This window comes from Chionomys nivalis, chromosome 21 (assembly GCF_950005125.1).
Source record: "Chionomys nivalis chromosome 21, mChiNiv1.1, whole genome shotgun sequence".
Classification (NCBI taxonomy): domain Eukaryota; kingdom Metazoa; phylum Chordata; class Mammalia; order Rodentia; family Cricetidae; genus Chionomys; species Chionomys nivalis.
In genome coordinates this window covers 40536389-40545489 of record NC_080106.1, presented here as the reverse complement: position 1 = coordinate 40545489, position 9101 = coordinate 40536389, and the positions used below count along the sequence as shown (strand labels likewise).

Sequence of the window (9101 nt, the reverse complement as noted above, 5' to 3'; positions counted from 1 at the left end):
CCTGCCTATAATCTAGTAAGAAATAAGAAACAAGGACTAGGAAAGAGGACTGCAGTGACTGTTAAAACTCAGTTGGTAAAGCACTCGCCCTGCAAGCCCAGAGTTCAGAACCCCCAGCACCTTGAGAGACTTGGAGATGTAGATACAAGAGGATCCCCAAAGCTTGCTTGCCTGCAAGTCTAGGTGAATCAATATACTCCAAGACAATCAGTCAAACACAGTGGGGATTTGGTTAAGAGAATCTGTCTCAAAAGCTGAGGTGTAGGGACCACAGGGTGGTTCACCACATGAGGGCACCCACTGGCCTGAGTTCAATCCTCAGAACCCACGAATTGGCAGAACACAGCTGTCAAATATGGTTCTCTTCTGACCTTCACACACTTGGTAGGTTTGGGGCACATGTGCACACACACACACACACACACATATGATTTTTAATGAGAGGAAAAGAAATTGACAAAGAGAATGTCAACCTCTAGCCTTCACGTATGTACCAAAGCATACACAACATGTATATAAAGGGTTATAGTTTATGTTGAAAATTTCCTTATGAAATTCCTCAGCAAACATGAAAGACATAGGCATGATATTTCTTGGTGATTCTTTTTTTAACCTTAAGTTAATATTTTAAGTAAAAATTTATCTCATGGTACAATTTTCTGTCTTGTATATAACACAGCATTAAAAACATATGCATTAAGGGCTGGAGAGATGGCTTGGTATTTATGAGCTCTAGTTTTTCCTGTAGGGGACCTGGGTTTGGTTCCTAGCACCCACAAAGCAGATTTCTACTGTCCATAACTCCAGTTCCAGGAGGTGGAATACCTTCTTCTGATGTGTGTGTGGCACATTGAAAATACATGCAGGCAAAACACTCAAATCTAAAAAATTTTAAGTGTACACATAAAAAAAAATGTTGTGGTTTTATTAGCTAAATCCCTTTAAAGCACCCAATAAACTGCTCTAAAGGAGACAGTGTAAAAGGATTTGTAAACTAACTGAAGTTCTTTGTTTTGCTTCTCTCAAAGAAAGCCTAGGAGCTGCCCTTCCAAGGTGTGCAGGTTTCCGATGCCTAGGAACCTAAAGCAAGCACAAACCCAGTGGTTTCCATGAAAGAAGAGCCTTAAGCATGACCCCTGCCCTCCCTCAGGCAGCTCTGGAGGGTGTGTTTCTCCATGGTAGATCCTGGCTGTCCCCAAGAGTTTCTGCTCCTCCTGCCCCTCCCCAGGCCCCATTACCTGCCACTCCTGTCATATTCGTTCACATGGTATTGACTGAAGTTGATGAGTCTCTCAACTGAAACCACATCGCCTATACTGGCCATAGGGTCATATCCAATTAAGTAGACGGGAAATTCCTGCCTTTTACGACCAAAGCACCCACAAACCCAGGCATGCGGGCCACAGGCGGCTGTACCAGCGAGCCCACTGGGGCCTCTAATAGTATGGGCATCCATCGTAATCAAGGTCCTCTTGCACGTTGAGCCTCAAGGCTCCACAGGCCCTCCCGGCCCTCCCTGCCTTCCCCTTTAGCCACCCGCACCCTCCCAAACTCAACGGTAAATATTCAAAACACTAGTTAAGTCTCCGTACTGATCCAAAAGAACGTCCTGCCAGGGCAGCTCCTTGGTTCAGGGTGAGCTGAACTCTGCTTCATCCTTAGCAGCCCAGCTCCATGGGCATAGTGATGCGCTGTGAGCACACATGGTTCTCGGGGACTGTGCACCCTCTGTGCTCTGCGCATGCCCATGTCAGACTCCAGTGACAAAAGCCTACAGTGCTCAGCACATGTGGACAAAGATGGTATGTTTTCTCTTTTAAGGATGTTCCCTTTTAAGGTTCTGATATGGGAACTACAATCTGAATAACCACAGAGGTTTGGTACCTACTAAGGGACCAGGAGGGAGCAGAGTATCTCTCAAGGAAAGGAAATAGTCTATAGTGTTATGAAGCTATAAAGGAAAACTAGAGTTGGGTGGTTTGATGAAAGGGGGATGGGACAGAAAGGTAAAGGCGGGAAAACAGAGAGGGACAATCAACACTAAAGGTCCTTTGAAATACTACGTGGGAACTGAGTACCCTAGGAGCTTCCTATACATACGTGAAAGGAACCCACATGAAGACAAAAATTAACAGGGGAGAGAAGGCTTTAAGTAGGCATCTTATGCCACCAAATTAAACCTCCAGTGCCAGGAACAGGTTACAGCCTGTTGAGTTATTAACAAAAGGGACTCATGGACACCACCCAATAGAACAGGCTATTGCCAAGGCTCTTGTTGCTCACACAACCTGATGTTAAGGTCTTGTTTCTGGAGGTCACACTTCCGTCATTAAACGTGGAGAAGTTGAGCTGGTGTCTAACTAGATTATTCACCTGCTGACCAGAGTTCACGGTACTGAAGGTAGGAGATAAAAGACAAGGGAGAAAGGGAAGGGGAAAAGGGAGAGAGGAAAAGGTGGGCAAAAGAGAGGGGGCAAATGAGTGCCTCTGGATAAAGAGGAGACAGCGACGACCCTTAGGCAAATGACAGTTTCTAAAAGACATTCGTCTTAGCTAAAATTTCTATTGCTGAAAAACAGCAACTCACAGTTTCAGGGGTTCAGCCATTATCATAATGGCAGGGAGCATGGTAGCGTGTGTAGGCAGATGTGGTGCTGGAGACGCAGTTGAGAGTTGGACATCTTGCAGGTAGCAACGAGTCAACTGAGACACTGGGCAGTATCCTGGACATAGGAAACTTCAAAGCCTGCCCCCACTGTAAGCATTAAAGCTTGGATGGAAAGGTTTCCTGGCAGTCAGGAGACAATGAATTATTCAAAGTAACATCACACAACAAATATCACACAAGACATTGGAACAGGAAAAACCAGAAGGCTGATTGCCTCTGCTTGGGTGAGAAACAACAGCAATCTGAACAGGATACAGGGCTTATACAAAGTTTCTTGGGGAGAGGGTAAATCTTTCCAGAGTGGAGATTGGTGGGATTTCATGTTCAGAGATTGGGTTTTAAGGGTGGGACTAGGTTCAGCAGTTAAGGCAGTTAGAGTGTCCTGTGGGTGGAACCTGGCAGTTGGAGGCCTTGGGACTTGAGGGGCTTACATTCCCCCTTTTTGTTGTTTATTATTGATAAACAATTATGTCATGGGAAAGAGGAGCAATGTTATTGTTAGACTGCTTAGTGTTGAATCAGGGCGGCAAAGCCCTTTTGGGCAAACTTGATCTTCACCATCAAGGTATATTTGGGAGTCTCTGGCCTCTGGCTCTGTAGCTAGGAGCCAGTAATCCTGTAATAGCAACTGATTAAAAGTCTGGTTAGCAATTTTTTCAATCTGTTCTTGAAGAAATCTAGACAACAAGTTTATTTTTATATATTTTATTACTTAAAAAAATACCAATCCATTAGATCAGCCCCAAGTTGATCTTGTATCCTGCTACTTCATTGAAGGTATTTATCAACTGTAGGAGTTCTCTGGTAGAGTTTTTGGGGTCACTTATGTACACTATCATATCATCTGCAAATAATGAAATTCTGACTTCTCCCTTTCCAATATGAATCCCCTTGATCTCTTTATGTTGTCTTATTGCTATTGCTAAAACTTCAAAAACTATGTTGAAGAAATATGGAGAGAGTGGACAGCCTTGTCTTGTTCCTGATTTTAGTGGAATGGCTTTGAGTTTCTCTCCATTTAATTTGATGTTAGCTGTCGGCTTGCTGTATATTGCTTTTATTAAATTTAGATATGATCCTGTATCCCTAATCTCCCCAAGACCTTTATCATGATGGGGTGGTGAATTTTGTCAACTGCTTTTTCAGGATCTAATGAAATGATCATATGGTTTTCTTCTTTCAGTTTGTTTATATTATAGATTACATTGATAGATTTTAGTATGTTGAACCAGCCCTGTGTCTCTGGGATGAAGCCTACTTAATCAAGATGGGTTTTTTTTTTATGTGTTCTTAGATTTGGTTTGCCAATATTTTATTGAGAATTTTTGCACTCATGTTCATGAGTGAGATTGGTCTGTAAATCTCTTTCTTGGTTGAGTTTTTGTACAGTTTTGGTATCAGGATAACTGATACCAAACTGATACAGGTTTTGGTTTTGTACAGTTTTAGTATCAGGATAACTGAAGCCTCATAAAAAAATTTTGCAATGACCTTTCTGTTCCAATTATGTGGTACACTTTGAGGAGTATAGGTATTATCTCTTCTTGAAAGTTCTGGTAGAATTCTGTACTAAAGCCGTCCAGCCCTGGAGTGTTTTTGGTTGGGAGGTTTTTGAGCTAAAGCCGTCCAGCCCTGGGGTGTTTTTGGTTGGGAGGTTTTTGAGCTAAAGCCATCCAGTCCTGGGGTGTTTTTGGTTGGGAGGTTTTTGAGCTAAAGCCGTCCAGCCCTGGGGTGTTTTTGGTTGGGAGGTTTTTGAGCTAAAGCCGTCCAGCCCTGGGGTGTTTTTGGTTGGGAGGTTTTTGATGACAGCTTCTATCTCCTCACAGATTGTAGATCTGTTTCAATTGTTCACTTGGTCTTGATTTAATTTTGTTAGATGATATCTAAACAATTGTCCATTTCTTTTACATTTTCCAATTTTGTGGAGTACAGGTTTTGTAGGAGGACCTAGTGATTCTCTGAATTTCCTCAGTGTTTGTTGTTATGTCCCCCTTTTCATTTCTGATTTTATTAATTTTGATGTTCTCTCTCTACCTTTTGATTAGTTTGGATAAAGGTTTGTCAATCCTATTGATTTTCTCAAAGAACCAGCTCTTTGTTTCATTGATGCTTTGTATGGTTTTCTGTGTTTCTATTTTGTTGATTTCAGCCTTCAACTTGATTATTTCCTGTTTTCTTCCCCTTTTGGGTGAGTCTGCTTCTTTTGTTTTTAGAGCTTTCAGGCATGCTGTTAGGTCATTGATGTGAGCTTTCTCCATTTTCCTTATGTGGGCACTTAGTGCTATGAACTTTCTTCTTGGCACTGCTTTTATAGTGTCCCATAGGTTTAGGTATGTTGTAACTTTATTTTCATTGAATTCAAGGAAGACTTTAATTTTTTTTAAAAAAATATTTATTTATTTATTTATTTTATTTATTATGTATACAATATTGTGTCTGTGTCTATACCTGCAGGCCAGAAGAGGGCACCAGACCCCATTACAGATGGGTGTAAGCCACCATGTGGTTGCTGGGAATTTAACTCAGGACCTTTGGTAGAGCAGGAGAAGCTCTTAACCTCTGAGCCATCTCTCCAGCCCAAGACTTTAATTTCTTTATTTCTTCCTTGACCCAGGAGTGGTTTAGTAGTTGACTGTTCAGTTTCCATGTGTTTGTGGGCTTTCTGGGGGTGGAATTGTTGTTGAATTCTAACTTTACTCCATGGTGATTTAATAAGACACAGTGGATTACTACAATTCTTTTGTATTGGTGGGTGTTTGCTTTGTTACCGAGAATGCGATCAGTTTTAGAGAAGATTCCATGAGGTGTTGGGAAGAAGGTATAATCTTTTTTTGTGTGGGTGGAATGTTCTATAGATGTCTGTTAAGTCCATTTGATTCATTACATCTGTTAGTTCTCTTATTTTTCTGTTAAGTTTCTGTCTGTTTGACCTGTCCGTTGTGGAGAGAGGAGTGTTGAAATCTCCTACTATTAGTGTGTGGGGTTTGATGTGCGGTTTAAGTTTTAGTAATGTTTCTTTTACAAACGTGAGTGCTCTTGTATTAGGGGCATAGATATTCAGGATTGAGAATTCATCTTGATGAATTGTTCCTGTTATGTATATAAAGTGTCCTTCTCCATCTCTTTTGATTGATTTTAGTTTGAAATCAATTTAGTTGGATATTAGGATAGCCACACCCGCTTGTTTCTTAGGTCTATTTGATTGGAAAACGTTTTCCCGACCCTTTACTCTGAGGTAGTGTCTGTCTTTGAGGTTGAGGTGTGTTTCCTGTAAACAGAAGAATGCTGGATTCTGTTTTTATATCCATTCTCTTAGCCTGTGTCTTTTTGTAGGTGGATTGCGACCATTGATATTAAGTGATATTAATGACCAGTGGTTGTTAACTCCAGTTATCTTTCGGTAGTTTCCCATCTTTGGGTTATGCTGTATGGGGGGGTGCGGGCGGGGTATCAGATGTCTGTGTTATTGGGGGTGTAGTTAGCTTAGTTGTGTTGAGATTTTCCTTCTAGTACTTTTGAAAGGCTGGATTTGTAGATATGTATTGTTTAAATATGTTTTGTCACTGAATATCTTGTTTTCTCCATCAATGATGAATGAAAACTTTGCTGGGCATAATAGTCTGGGCTTGCATCCATGATCTCTTAGTGTCTGCAGCACATAAATCATATATAGAGGACCTCTGACTTTTATGGTTTCCAGTGAGAAGTCAGGTGTAATTCTGATAGGTTTACCTTTATATGTTACTTGACCTTTTTCCTTTGCAGCTCTTAATATTCTTTCTTTGTTCTGTATGTTTTGTGTTTTGGTTGTTATATGGTAATGGGATTTTTTTTATCCAGTCTAGATCTTCTGTAATCTTCTTGTACCTTCATAGGGATATCCTTCTTTAGACTGGGAAAGTTTTCTTCTGTAATTTTATTGAATATATTTTCTGTGCCTTTGTGCTGGAGTTCTTCTACATATTATTCTTAGGTTTAGTCTTTTCATAGTGTCCCAGATTTCCTGGATGTTTTATGTTAAGAGTTTGTTGGATTTAATGTTTTCTTTGACCAATGAGTCTATTTCCTCTATAGTATCTTCAGTGCCTGAGATTCTTTCTTCTATCTCTTTAATTGTGTTGGTTATACTTGTCTCTGTAGTTCCTGTTCATTTACCCAGATTTTCCATATCCACAGATCCCTCAACTTGTGTTTTCTTTATTGACTCTATTTCAGTCTTCAAGTCCTGAACTGTTTCCTTCACCTGTTTGATTGCTTTTTCTTGGTTTTCTTGGGTTTCTTTGAGGGATTTATTAATTTCTTCCAGCTTTTTGTTTGTCTTCTCCTCCATTTCTTTAAGGGAGTTTTTCATTTCCTCTTTAAAGGTCTCCATCATTTTCATAAAGTTACATTTAAAATTGTAACTTCTACATCTTCTCTGTTAGGATAATCAAGTCTTCCTGTGTGTGTCTGCTGGGTTCTTGTGTTACCATGTTGCTTTTTAGGATGTTGGAGGAATTCTTGCATTGGCACCTACCCATCTCTTCTTTCAAATGAGGCCAGTATTGTCTTGGCTTCCTGTTCCAATTTTTGCTGTGGCTATCTCTTAGATCCACTCAGTGTTGGAGCAGGCTGTTTAGCAGGGTTCCACGGAGCTCACAGGAAAATAAGATGTTTATAAGAGTTCAACCAGTAGGATCGGGGTACGGTTAATTCCAAGCTTAGGGAAGCTCTTGGGGATGCGCAGCAGTGAGACTGGAAGACAGTTTTGTCCGGGGACACCTCCGAGAAGGCAAATGCCACCTCTCACTGGGGAATGCAATGGCAGCGTGTCGCAGTTTCCAAAGAGCCCTAGAACTGGATCATAAAAATGCCCAAGCACAACAAGAGTTCAAGAACGCCAATGCAGTCATGGGAGTATGAGAAAATAGCGGAAATGGATTTTGAAAAACGAGATTTCCGGAAGGTGGTTTTCTGCATGGACCGTGCCCTAGAATTTGCCCCTGCCTGCCATCGCTTCAAAATCCTCAAAGCAGAATGTTTAGCAATGCTGGGTCAATACCCAGAAGTACAGTTTGTGGCCAGTGACGTTTTAGGAATGGATTCCACCAATGCTGATGCTCTGTATGTCCGGGGTCTTTTTCTTTATTATGAAGATTGTATTGAAAAAGCAGTTCAGTTTTTTTGTGCAGGCTCTCAGGATGGCTCCTGACCACGGGAAGGCTTGTATTGCTTGTAGAAATGCCAAAGCCCTTAAAGCCAAGAAAGAAGATGGGAATAAAGCATTTAAGGAAGGACATTACAAAGCTAGCAGATGAACTGTACACAGAAGCCTTGGGGATAGACCCCAACAACATAAAAACAAATGCTAAACTCTACTGTAATCGGGGTACGGTTAATTCCAAGCTTAGGAAGCTAGATGGCGCCATAGAGGACTGCACGAATGCGGTGAAACTCGATGGCACCTACATAAAGGCCTACTTGAGAAGAGCTCAGTGTTACATGGACACAGAGCAGTTTGAGAAGCTGTGCGGGACTATGAAAAAGTGTATCCGACGGAGAGAAGAAAAGAACACAAAGAGCTCCTAAAGAACGCGCAGCTGGAGCTGAAGAAGAGCAAGAGGAAAGATTACTACAAGATCCCGGGGGTCGACAAGAATGCCTCTGAGGACGAGATCAAGAAAGCTTACCGGAAACCGGCCTTGATGCACCATCCAGATGGGCACAGTGGGGCCAGCGCTGAGGTTCAGAAGGAGGAGGAAGTGGGAGAGGCCTTCACCATCCTCTCTGACCCCAAGAAAAGGACTCGTTATGACAGTGGACAGGACCTGGATGAGGAGGGCATGAATGTGGGCGATTTTGATGCAAACAACATTTTCAAGGCATTCTTCGCTGGTCCCGGGGACTTCAGCTTTGAAGCGTCTGGCCCGGGGAATTTCTTCTTTCAGTTTGGCTAATGAAGGGCAACCACTCAGAACCCAGAAAATGTAGACTCACTCAGTTTAACCATGAATGTGGACGGTTCACCTCCTCCATCATGTCCCCATGTACTTAGAGCAGTTTCGTTTTCTCAGTTGGGTGCCCTGTGTCTGTATGAGTGGGGTGAAGGAAAGGGAGCCAGCACTGAGGACTGGGGAGGGGAGGGAAGCCAGGGGTAGACAGGGAAGCAGCTTGTGAATTTTTGTTGTATTGTTTAACTTTATTAAAAAAGAAAAAATGTTTTGACCGTTAAAAAAAATAAACAAAATGAACTCTGCTGGAAGGCAGTTTCTGTAAGTTCCAAGTGGCTACTGAGAGCCAAGAGAAGTCGAGGAGGAGACAGAGAACTTGTGAGACTTCCAGGTGCAGCTGAGAGACAGAAGGAACACTAGGTCACAGGGGCCCAGGGGGCTAAAAGAATCTGCAGGACTTAGTAGTTAGCTCCTTGGAGGCTAGGAACATGGCGACAGATAGG

The 9101-nt window shown here is 42.0% G+C and overlaps 1 pseudogene; it reads left to right on the top strand.

Moving 5' to 3' along the window:
• Window positions 1–1703: 1703 nt before the first annotated feature.
• Window positions 1704–8796, top strand: LOC130863373 (dnaJ homolog subfamily C member 7-like; annotated as a pseudogene).
• The last annotated feature ends 305 nt before the right edge of the window (window positions 8797–9101 follow it).